The sequence below is a fragment of the Herpailurus yagouaroundi genome, unplaced genomic scaffold, assembly GCF_014898765.1.
Source record: "Herpailurus yagouaroundi ecotype Mexico unplaced genomic scaffold, PumYag 141, whole genome shotgun sequence".
NCBI lineage: Eukaryota > Metazoa > Chordata > Mammalia > Carnivora > Felidae > Herpailurus > Herpailurus yagouaroundi.
In genome coordinates, this window is record NW_024412396.1 from 35703889 (window position 1) to 35717289 (window position 13401).

At 40.8% G+C, this 13401-nt stretch overlaps 1 protein-coding gene across 1 annotated transcript in view; it reads right to left on the reverse strand.

The window, feature by feature from the left end:
• The window catches only part of RTN1 (reticulon 1), a 230657-nt gene that overhangs the window by 45233 nt on the left and 172023 nt on the right, over positions 1 to 13401 (reverse strand). The window lies entirely within an intron of this gene.

Here is a 13401-nt window from a genome sequence, read left to right on the forward strand (position 1 = left end):
TTAGTTTTTTAAATGTACATTTATATTTAAGAGAGAGACAGTGCATGAGCAGGGGAGGGGCAGAGAGGGAGGGGGACAGAATCCGAAGCAGGCTCCAGGCTCTGAGCTGTCAGCGCCGAGCTCGACGTGGGGCTCGAACTCACAAGCCGGTGAGATCACGACCTGAGCTGAAGTCGGAAGCCTAACCAACTGGGCAACCCAGGCGCTCCTGTTATTAAATTTTTGAAGAGATGTTTGTCCTGCAAAGATACATGTCAAAGAGTCAAATTTGTGAAAGGAAAAGGAGACAATGCCCAACGTCAAAGTTGCCCCTCTTTGGACATCCTTCTTTATATAGTATACAGATTTGTGGAGGATTCTTATTTCCTATTTTTAACCATTGTTAAAGACAAACCATCAGGAGTTTGTGGGGAAAAAAGTCCTTCTTATTCCTCCTTTTGCAACTGTCAGATAACACAGAATCAAGATTATACATAACTCATACATAAATCAAAGAGCAGAGAAACATTCCACTCCCAGAAGAATAAGAGTAATACAATGGGGCGCCTGGGTGGCTCAGTCGGTTAAGCGGCCGACTTCAGCTCAGGTCACGATCTCACATCCATGAGTTCGAGCCCCGCGTCGGGCTCTGTGCTGACAGCTCAGAGCCTGGAGCCTGTTTCAGATTCTGTGTCTCCCTCTCTCTGACCCTCTCCCGTTCATGCTCTGTCTCTCTCTGTCTCAAAAATAAACGTTAAAAAAAAAAAAAGAGTAATACCAATAATAGCACACATTCATTAACATATATACCAAGTGACAGACACTGGGCTAAATGTTTTACATGGGTGCTCTCATTTAATACAACAAACTTATAAGGAAGGGCTGCTAATACTTCCATTTATGGGGATGGAAGGCGCAGAGGGGAGAGGAATCTGAGGCTCAGATTAGGTTAGGTAACTTGATCCCACCCCCAAAGTCCCTTAGAGGCAGAATCAGGTTCAGACCTAGGTTTCTCCTGCTTCAGAACTCCGGCTGTGATCCAGGGCACTTTACTGCCAACTGACATTTCCTAACAACCACCCACTGTCTGTACCAGAGAAGCCAGGGGCTGGGCAAACAAAGGGTCTAAAGCTTCTAAACCCAAAAAGGCCAATCCCAAGGTGGAGGACAGCTCCAAGCCTCTGTGGAGCTGGACTTGGGCTCCGAATTCAATGAAGGGAGAGGACATTGTGTGTTTTGCCTAGTCATTGGCTACTGCCCACAAAATGAAGACAGGAAAGCTCAGATATTACATTTCTGACCTCTAGTTCTTGCCTTTCTCTTTCTTGAAATGGACACCATACAACTTGATGCCATAGCGATTAGGAAGTGATCAGTTGGATATGCAAATGCTGGGAGTCTCCAAAGTCAGCCTTGCTTTCTCTCTGGACTTTGGGATGTGAGTCTAGTCTGGTTAAGATGCAGCAACGGCAGAAGAAAGATTTCTGGCTCAGCCATTCACTAGTCTCACTCCCTCAGGTACAGTTTGACTTCCCTGTGCTTGGGTTTATCAGCAGGAAAAAGAAGAGAATGCTTACCACACACAGGTAACTAGGCCACATGTTGAGTACATAGCAGCTGGTGCCAGTTCAGAAGAGGGCAAAATTGGGCAGTGCACCTCAACGTAAAAAGCCATTCCACAGTAGTAAGTAAAGCACCAGTAAGTTACCTCGGAACCTTGAAGGATGTGACTTTAATTTTTTTTTAGTGTTGATTTATTTTTAAGAGACAGAGACAGAACACGAGCAGGGGAGGGGCAGAGAGAGAGGGAGACAGAATCCAAAGCAGACTCCAGACTATGAATTGTCAGCACAGAGCCCGACGCAGGGCTCGGACTCACGAACTGTGAGATCATGACCTGAGCCAAAGTCAGATGCTTAACCGACTGAGCCACCCAGGCACCCCTTGAAGGATGTTACTTTAAAACCCTATTATATTCCAAGGAGAATTACTATTTTTCTACCATGGTGTTTTGAGTTTCATATAATCCACACAAACGATATATCATGTGGCAAGTTATTTTCTAAATTAATATCAAGGGAGGTGTTACTTTTATAAAATAAATTATGTTTTGTTAGATAATGGCAGTTACTTAACAAATAATTTTGTGTTGAATGAGTGAATACAAAGCATTCTTTTCTCGCCTTGACTTTTTTTTTGCTCGACCAGGAAGTTCAAAGCCAAATGTAATATAAAATCAGAGGAACTACACTATCATTTATCATAGCACAATTACTTCATTCATTTTTCCTTATGGATTTAGTTTCCTATTTCTTTTTTACTTCCATTTAAAGTTTTTTTCATATTTATTTATTTTTAAGTAAGTTCTTGAACTTCTAGGACTTGAACTTAAAACCCAAGATCAAGAGTTGCATGCTCTGTTGACTGAGCCAGCCAGGCACCCCAACTTTCAGGGGTTTTTAAATGTTTATTTATTTTTGAGAGAAAGAGAGAGAGAGAAAATACACAACCAGGGAAGAGGCAAAGACAGCCGGGGACAGAGGATCCAAAGTGGGCTCCACTCCGACAGCAGAGAGCCTAATGTGGACTCGACTCATGAATTATGAGATTACGACCTCAGCCAAAGTCAGACACTTAACTGACTGAGCTACCCAAGTGCCCCCAACTTTCAGTTTTTTTAACTGAAATTTTTATTAAGGCACTTGTAGATTCACTTTCGGTTTCAATAAATAACACAGAGAGACCCTGTACACTTTGTATAGTCTCCTCCAATGGTAACATTTTGCAAAACAACAATACGGTAAATACAGCAGCACAATCAGGGTGTGGACATTGATTCAATCCCCTGACTTTCTTCGGATTTCTTGTTTTACTTGTACTGGGGTATGTGTGTGTGTGTGTGTGTGTGTGTGTGTGTGTGTATTAAGTTCTCTACAAATATATCACTTGTTTAGGTATGTATATCCATCATGATAGTAGAGACACTGAACAGTTCCCATACCACAAAAAATCCCTCCCGATGCCCTTTTTTTAACCACACTCCCCTTGCACAATCCTCCCGCGTTTAATTCTGTTTTTAACAGGCCTATTTCCTACATGTCTTAGAAGTCCACAGGAGATAAGTAAGAATGAATAAATGTTTTGAAAACAAGGTTATACCTCATCACAGCCTTGTTGGCTACGTTGGCTAACTTGGCCAGAGAGCAAGGTGATGATGTCTCTATGTGTTACCCGTATGGCAGCTTTCCTGGCAGTGAGGAAACATACTTGGGGCAAGCACTCTTCCAGTTTTTAATTTAACAAGCAGTTGTTGATTGCCCAGTGTTTCAGGCATGTGCTAGGTGCTGAAGAAACAAAGATGGATAAAATACATGTGTTCATCAATAGTTGGGAGGTGGAAATGTAAAGAGTAATTGCAATGCAGGCGATACCACAATTTCTTTCAAATATTTGGTTTCCAGTGCAGATTAAGCAATTCAGAGTTGGAGAAATAAAGAGCTATTTTAATGATAGCTAAAAATGACCAATTTTTAAAAATGCTTTGAACAATGGTTTTACTTAAACGAGGGGGGGTTACTACTAAAGGAGCTATTTAACAAATGGCATTCCAAAACTAACCCAAACATAAAGAGTGTGTGTGTGTGTGTGTGTGTGTGTGTGTGTGTGTGTGGTATTCAACATACTTAAAGATCTTCATCTTTTATACTGAAAGAAGTTCTTTACAAATGGAAAGAAGTTTACAGGTTCATACTGTGAAAAGAAAGCAATGGAACATGAATAACTCTAAAATGAACCATGCAAACAACAGAACATACTTGGGCTGAAAGGCAGAAACAGCGAAAGAAGTAAATTAATACTTTAAAAATTGCAAATGGTAAAGAGTGAAAAGACAAGAGAGCTGTAAAGAACTTTAATGGGAAGCCAAATAAAGTAAATACTTTCTTCACCTGAAATTAGGGGGAAATTGATATAGTTATTCATTCATTCATTGAGAACCTACCACAGGCTGGGCTTCCTTCTCGGTGCCAGACATAAAAAGGTGAGCAAGTCACATATGAGGCCAGGGAGCCTGGCAGGCCACGCAGATGAGCGCACACACAATTACACAGTGGGAGAGGCACCATTAAGGGGCAGGACAGTGAATCACAGGGCTCGTGAGAGGAATGGCTAACCAACATATGGTGAAGAGGGCCATTAAGGGTTTCCAGGAGGAAGCGGTGTCTAAGCAGAGTCTTGAAGGATGAGTAAACTAAGTCACACAAAGAATGTGTGCATACGGGCAAGAGGTGGGGCAGAGAGGAAAGAAAATATGGGAGTGCACATGCAAAGTTCTTGAGGTGGGCGGGGGGCGGGGAGAATTGGAGGCAAAAGTCAGAACGCTCAGCAGGAAGCCAGAGTGCTGATTTGGGGGTCAAGAGACTAATTAAAGTACAAAATTTAATTACTTGAGGATGACAGCAGTTGGGGAGAGAAGAGCATTAAAATTTATTGAGCATTTACTATTCCAGACACTGCACTAGATGCTTTTCATGTGTCATTTCACGTTAATTCTCACAACAACCCTCTGATTTAGGGATGATTAATTCTGCTTTACAGATGAGAAGCCTAAGATTTGGAAAGGTTAAGTAACTTGTCCAAAGTCATACCATGTATAAGTGGTAGAGCTTGGATTCAAACTCAGGGGCCCTCAGTTAACTGCGTTATTTTTTATTATCTGTCCTCTACTGCAATTTTATAATTAATATATAAATTATAAGAAAATAAATCCTGGAATTTTATTTTCAATGAAACCAATCATCAAGGACATGATCTAGGGTCAACATATTCAGCCTCCATTCAGACGTTTGGTCCTACTTAACTTTCAGTCCTTCAAGGCACCTCCCTGAGAGCCCTGCCCCCTCTAATACTGGGTTAGATGCTTCCATGTATGTGCTCAAAATTCCCCTTGTCTTCTTGTCTGCTCCCCACATAGACTATAAGCTTTCATGAGGGTAGGTCCATCACTGTGTCATTAGCACCTAGTACAGTGCCTGACATATGGCAGTTAGTTTTAAAATAAATATCCATTAAATGGGGCACCTGGGTGGCTCAGTCAGTTAAGCATCTGACTCTTGGTTTCAGCTCAGTCATGATCTCACAGTTTGTGAGTTCAAGCCCATGTCTTGAACTTGGGATTCTTGAGCTTGGGAACTTGAGTCTTGGGATTCTCTGTCTCCCTCTCTCTGCCCCTCCCCCACATGCTCTTGATCTCTCTTTCAAAATAAATAAATAGTCTAAGGCCATATCACCCTGAATGTGCCCGATTTCATCAAAATAAATAAATAAACGTTAAAAAAATAAAGCATCCATTAAATGAATTTTCTAAATCAAGATTAATAGGAAAAAATTAACATTGGAATGTACATTTATGACCAATTATCTTCAATTGGCAAGTGGGAAAAGTAACTTAGCTAGTTTTTGCACAGAAATTGTGCAGATTAATGAGTCAATACCTTCTGTACACAGGTTTCTCCCTCTATCTAAGGTTTGCTTTATGCCATTTTGCTTCTACGAAAGACCTACATTAATACCTGTTTTTGCTAGCTGAAAGAAATCCAAAGAGACTTTTCACTTTCACAAAATGTTAATTGCTTCTTCACTGTGCCATTTTAGCTCACGAAAGGTTTCATTAGAGCACTCTACTTTCAGATAGCAGGGGACACCTGTATACCGGGTCCTCAGAAGGTTCTGTGCATATAGCAAATGCTGCTTATTTTCTGTAGCATATAAATGACCTTGAGAATATCATCATCATTATTTGTAACTGCAGTGGCGGCAACCAGGGAACAGGTTCAATTAATACTGGTAGTTTTATGGCCTGAGAGAGAAGTCAGAGTTTGATGCAAAGAAAAATTAATGGAATTCTGTGAGAAGCCCCCAAGAGATAAGCTAAAGCTTAATGGGTACCTAGCTGACTAATGACTGGAAAGGACTTCCGAGGGCAAAGGGCACATACACAAACATGGTGTGTGGTGGAAGAATGCCAAAAAAGGAGGCAGGACAGTATGAAAGATGGAGGAAAAGGGAAGAAGACAGTAGGGCAGTGTAGCTCTGTTCTATCAGCTTTTAAAAAATCACTTGGTATATTCATGAAAAACAAAAATTTCTGTATCCACCCTCAAGTCACCAAACCAGAATCACTTGGGCTGAAGCCCTAGAATTTGCATTTTAACAGGATTTGGGGGTCATTATTAAGAACTGGAAAAAAAAAATGACCCACTAGTTCTTAAATCCATGAAGCACAATAAATAACCACAGCACAGGGAGCCTGTGGCTCAGTCGGTTAAGCAGCTGACTTCAACTCAGGTCCTGATCTCGTCGTGGTCTCTGAGTTTGAGCCCCGCGTCCGGCTCTGGGCTGACAGCTCAGAGCCTGGAGCTGCTTCGGATTCTGTGTCTCCCTCTCTCTCTGTCCCTCCCCTGCTCTCTGTCTCTCTCTCTCTCTCTCTCTCTCTCTCCCAAAAATTATAAACATTAAAAAAAAAATAATAACCACAGCACAGAAAGCAATGAGGTCCAGATATGTTTATTCTCTAGGAGGCAAGATGAGCACCCCAAAGGGATTCCTTTTTTGAGAAAGGCCTTATGAATTCAGATGATGAGAACAGATTTGTCATAGTCACCACACCCTACGTAGGAAGCAGTTCTCACCACAACTCTACCTGTACACCCACTCTACTGCTCTCTGTTCAGGTCTCCCCAAATGTGAGGCACTGGCAGTCACCTCAGGGCTGTCTCTGGGGCCCCTTCTTCCTTCCAACGTGCCTTCTGAACCCCTTCCTCCATAATTCCAGTCTTTGGGGTCTTCTATAAAGAGCACACCCATAGGTGTTGATAGGTTGATTCAATGTATTCACGCATTCTGAATTTAAAAAACAACATCAGTTTGGTTTTTCTCCTATTTTGAGCTTCTAACAGGCAAAGGATCTCGCCATCTGATTTTTTAATGGTTTTTTGTTTGTTTGTTTGGGTTTTTTTTAGTTCATTTTTGAGAGAAAGAAAGAGAGAGCACAAGCGGGGAAGGGGCTTGAGGAGGGGACAGAGGATCCAAAGCAGGCCTTGCACTGGCAGCAACAAGCCCCATGTGGGGCTTAAACTCACAAACTGTGAGATCATGACCTGAGCCAAAGTCGGACGCTCAGTTGAGCCACCCACGTGTCCCTTTCCATTTGATTTTCATTGTAGATTATTCAGGACATCTTTTTGCAAGGATGATGGCACCTCACTGCTCTGGTCAATGGGGTAACACTGGTTATTATCTTAAGACAAAAGCAACACATAAAGACACAAGAAAAGTCCTCCTTTTTTAGGAGGCACGAAGAGAGATTTATAATTTGATGGGTAGCCCAAGGGATCAAATACTGCATTAAATGGATAGAATACGATGTAATAGGAAATGAAACAAAAGACTGATATTAATACTGGAGACTTTTAATCACCAAAACAATAGAACAAAAAAATCTGGCCCTGGGGAGGGAGATGATACAGGTGGTCATAATTACTCTGCCAAAGGAAGATAAGGACCTGGCTTCCACAGGTAGATGGAAATCAATGAAGCCTATGTTGGCTTTTTCTTAAGTCAATTCAAAGCATTTGGCCAGACTCGTGTATTCCTTTAGCTTTGAGAGGTGCCCCTAAGTCAGGAATCAGGACCTCATTTAAGAGAATGTGAGAAAGTGACTAACCACCTCACTCATATAAGGCAGTAACATGGATTTTATTTGCAAGGAAGTTTCCTAACAAACCATTTGGCCCGTTTCTGTCTTTTAATGTTAGAACAATCCCCTAAAATAGTATTTCTTACAAAAATAACATTCTTTTCCCACTCCCAGTATCTTGGCATCTAAATGCTATTCTAAGCATTTTAGAAAGATAAATTAGTCAAAGTTATTTACAACAATAACTACACTGTCGTGGCCAGAGATAGACAGCTTCACTTGGATTGCCAAGAAGGGAACAAAGGTGTCACATAAGCCTTGGAAAACAAGCCAACGGGACAAGTCCTGCTTCAGGCTCTGAGAAGATTTGGAAGTCTGACAAAGCTTAGGCAGTGTGTGTGTGTGTGTGTGTGTGTGTGTGTGTATGTGTTGGGGGGGGGGTGCATGTGGGGAATAAGAAAAGGGCCTTTCTCCAAAGTTTTTTCTTAGGATTGCATGTTAACACTAAAGTGGCCCAGCTCAATTAGTTTAGCTACTCCGGCAAGGCCTTCCTATCAGCAAGAAAGAAGCCACCAATGAGTCACAAAACTTTTCATTTCTCTAAAAGGCTGGGGCCTAGTCTTTGTTTAATGTATGTTCTGGTTTCCACTATCTGGGGGAAAAAAAATTGCCTTGAACACTTACGTAACTACAGATAACTCTCACCGACTCAGATTGCGGATCACCATATTCCTGTTTTTGTTTCACCTTGTGCCTCTTTGTAAATACTGAAGGCTTGTTGTTTTTTCACGCACAGACAGATCCAGTCTGATCACAGCACATGCTGAGACCTCAGGGCAGAAGGATCCTTGCTGGGCCCCTAGGCAGAAAGGCACAGGCTTCCCTTCTCCCTGGTACCACTTCCTCAAACTCCCCACTGTCCCCACCATCCCCATGACCACAGGCATGGATGAGGCTGTAACAGACTGAAAAGCTGCCTCTCCGGTGTTTGAAAGTGAGACCCACAGACCACTTGCTTCAAAACCATCAGAAGAGTGCATTAAAATACGGCTTCATGGGCCTACCCCAGGCCTAATGAGTCAGAATGGAGAGTTGGGAATCTGTGTTTTTAACATGTTCCCAGGTAAGTCTTACACGCAGGTCAGTTTAAGAGTCAAGACTATAGTGGGGGCGCCTGGGTGGCTTAGTCTGTTAGGCATCAGACTTTGGATTTCGGCTCAGGTCATGATCTCACGGTTGGTGAGACTGAGCTGTAAGTCAGGCTCTGTGCTGACAGTGTGGAGCCTGCTTGGGATCCTCTCTCTCTTCCCTGATCTCTCTCTCTCTCTCTGCCCCTCCCCTGCTTGCTCTCTCTCTCTCTCAAAATGAATATAGATAGATATAGATACAGATGACACAGATAGATATAGATACAGATACAGATATAGATATATAGATATAGATATAGATATTGATATAGATATATAGATATAGACAGAAAAGAATCACAACCGTAGGTGCAAAGTCTTAGTCTCTAATCTGCTTGGCTCTTGAGTTCAATAGTGAATTCAAAAGCAAGGGACAGTATCTGGGTCTTGTTTGTTCCTGGGGTTTAGAAAGTGAGAGACTGGATTGTGAGGGATAATGGTATTTAGGAAGAAGTAGGCACAGGTAGAAACCTACTAAAAAAGACCAGCGTAATCGATGACTTATCCAGTATCATGTGTTAGTGTAACTGTTAGAGTAGCTTGGGTATCAATTCGGGAAGTAGTCTGCGTTTCCCTCTTTAGTGCTAAGAGTCACGGTGGTGCTCCCAAATTAAACAACAGCACAGCGTTCTCTGCTAAATTGCATTATCTATTAATCAGAGCCACGATGTTAACCCCATATTTCCTATGACTTAGGTTTCATCTCTGCCATTGTATCAGTTTGTAAAATAAGGCTGGTGCTCAGGGCTTTCACTTTTATCGGTTCAAACTCCACCCATCTCAGCTGAGACTGCGAGGTCTTTATTTCTTCTTTATACCTTCATTTCCTCCATTATGGAATAGGCATGCTTATAGTACCAGTCATATGCACCTTTTAGGGTTGTTAAAGAGGGCTGACCAGTGAAAAAAGCAGGGCACAAAATCAGTATTAACACCAGTAACCACTGCTAATAATTTCACACAGTCACTAAAAATTAACAATGAGAAGAAGCTGATCTGTTTAACTAAAAGTCTGAGGATTACTTATGGATTTCAATTATTCACATTCTGCCTATCACCTACTGCAACACCTCAAAGTTCACAGTTCTTTGGAATACTATATAATTTTCTAGAGCTTCCACACAGACCTGCTTATTCTCTTAAAAGATGGCTGTGAGCCTTGCAAATCGCTCTCATTTCATTTTAGGTCTCATAGGTTAAGTTTGTTTTTCTTATTTTTTTTTTTATTTTTAAAGAAACTTTCTTTTTAATCTAGGTCAAACCTATCAAGAGAATCTAAATAAGCTTTGGTATGTTGTACAACCTCTACAACACAGCGATAACAAAATGTTTGTGGCAATTGCTGCCCTCATACTGAAAAGCATTTACAATACATCTGACAAAGTGTGTCTATTACCATGGTACCTATCACCATGGTAGCTGAGCAGCACTCCTGGAACAATCGGTAATATAGCCCTTAGCTACTGCCTCCTAAAAGCTTTGCCCCTGAATAAATAAATGGGACACTGTCTGTCTGTTTTCAAGAAGCCACAAAACCCCTCCAAAATTGTTGCTAAATACAGCTTAATTTTACTAAAAATAAAATAATAAGTCCCTCTTCCCCTGGATACCAGTTAAAGAAACATTTCTTCTCTCTTTCATTTAGAGAAGCATTTCCAAGTTTCTTGACCATACAAAACATACAGAATGTACTGTGCTTTGAACTACACTTCAAAAAAATTTTTATTTATTTATTTTTGAGAGAGGGAGAGAGCACAGGTGGAGGAGGGGCAGAGAGAGAGGGAGACAGAATCTGAAGCAGGCTCTAGGCTCTGAGCTGTCAGCACAGAGCCCAATGTGGGGCTTGAACCCATGACCACACGTCCCTGACCTACATTTTTAAGACTGTTTTGCATAAAGGTTAGCTAACAAAAGAGTCAGCAGTGATTTTTTAAAATAAGACCACCTTTACACTAATTTGAACTGCTCAGTGTATTCATTAAGTCAATAAAGCACAAGGATAGTGCCAGTTCCCAATTTCCCAATGATCCCAAACACAGGCTTTATAATATGCTTCATGGCACTGCCATATAAAGCTGACTGAAGTGTAAACCAATCCTATCTTTTCCAAAAACAACTTGGCAAAAGGAATGTGAAAATGTTCATACCTTTTAGCTTACTCCTTTTGGGCTACTATTCTAAAATATCCCAGCCTCGGTACCTTATAAATAACAGAAACTTACTTCTCATAGTTCTGGAGTTTGGAAAACCCAAGATCAAGGCACCAGCATGGTCACATTCTGGTGAAGGCCTTCATACTGGTTCATAGCCTGTGCCTTCTTGCTATGTTCTCACATGGTGAAAGGGGTGAAGATCTCTATGGGCTTAATTTATGAGAACATTAATCCCATTCATGAGGGCTCCACCCCCATGTAAGATCACCACATCCAGCAATAGGATTTCAATATATGAACTTGCCGGCAGTGGGGGGTGGGGGAGGTAGGGTGGGGTGCGGAGGGGTGGTGTCCAGGCACAAATATTCAGACCATAGCATCTTTTAATATGGTACTTCTATATTTTCCATTTTTGAGGAACCCATGCATAGATATTATTTTAAATAGACACAAAGCTTTATAAAAAAGATGCTCATTGGAGTGGTATTTAAAATAGAAAAAAAAACCAGATCATTAAATTCTATTCCTGAAAAAAAAAAATGCACTCTACCAACAGAAAAATAAATTAATTAATTAAATTAATAAAGTGTTGCTGAAATTTCATTCACTCTAAAAAAATAAAATAAATAAAATAGAAAAAACATTGGGGCGCCTGGGTGGCTCAGTCACTTAAGCATCTGACTCGATTTTGGCTCAGTCGTGATCTCACAGTTTGTGAGTTGGAGCCCTGCGTTAGGCTGGGCGCTGATAGCTGGGAGCCTGCTTGGAATTCTCTCTCTGTTTCTCTTTCTCTCTCTCTCTCACAAAATACATACATTTAAAAATGAATAAATAAAATAGAAAAAACAAAAACCTATATGTTGAACAATAAAGAATGTGCAAGCAAATAACTAGAAGATGACTGGTATTTTACGATGTCATTAAAAATCAAGTTTAAAGAAAGTTCTTAATTTAGGAAAATTATTACCATATAAGTAAAAAAACACACAAGGTTATACATATAGCACGATATATATAAAGTATGTACAATATGTAAAAAAAACCCTGGAAAATGTTGAAATTGGTGATGGTTACCTTCTGTGATTACATTGTGAATGAGAATTTTTTTGGTCCTCTATACATTACTGAACTAATAGTAATGGTATGTCTATCACCTGAAAAATGGTAATTTGATAATATCAAAATTTTCTCCATCCTACTTTCCTCCAACTGTTTTTTCTAGCTCCAATGCTGATTATAGACAATGAGAACCATATCAATTCCATCCTCAAATGGTGAACAGACATTGCAATAGGCACTGGGAAATAATGAACCTGGGCTATTCATTCTATATCCTCCCCCTGGACTATCTCAGTTACATTCATGGTTACCACCAGACATAGGTACCACCAAGTCTTTATCTCTAGCCTGGATCTTGCTTCTGAGTTCTAGACTCAGGTTACTAAACAGCTCTCCCTGAATGTCTCATAGGCATCTATGAACTCATCCTGCCTGCACTACCTTCTCCTTAGACTGTTCTGGGAACTAACACTCCAGTGCACAGTCAATCAAATGAGAACACAAAGATCACCTTAGATTCTTTGTTTTTTCCCACTGTCTCCTTCATGCCCACTTTCACACCTTCATTTCTACTTCCCAAATCTTTCTCAAATTCATCCCCTTATCTGCTACTGCTTTAGAGTGTATACTCTCATCACTCCTCACTGGATTTTTGTTATGATCGTCTAACAATCCTCTTGGTTGCCAATCTATCCTTCACATGGAGAAATCTTTCTAAATTGTAGATCTCCTTAGCATGCCCTATCTGATCTGGCTACTTCCCATCTGCCCTACTTCATCTGCCATGGCCTCACCACTGACATCCAACATCTCAAGCAAACAGAACCATCCTGGTTCCCTGAACCCACAAGCTATTTCCTTCTTTGGGGACAGATACTCTTCTCTTCAACTGGAATCCTCCCATCTGTCCCATTTCTTTTTTTCCAAGATTTATTAGTTCAAGGTTCAAATCCTCTTGTGTCCCTTTCCTTATGGCATTACTACTTCTTATAAATGTTCTCATGATATCTTATTCATTCAATCAAAATTTACTAAGGATTCAGTATTATGCCATGCACTGTGCTGGCTACTGGATGTACAGACATGTCGACTCCCACAGAGGGACTCACATTGCCTTTACTGCCCTTCCTAATTATACCTTTTCTCCCCTTAACTTCTAGAGGGCTGGGAGTAGATCATGATCATTCTTGTATACCCAGAACATAGCCAAAGTAGGTTCTTTTTTTAACAAAGTTTATCTATTTATTTTTTAAGTAATCTCTGCCCTCAACATGGGACTCGAACTTATGACCCCAAGATCAAGAATCACATGCTCTTCCGATTGAGC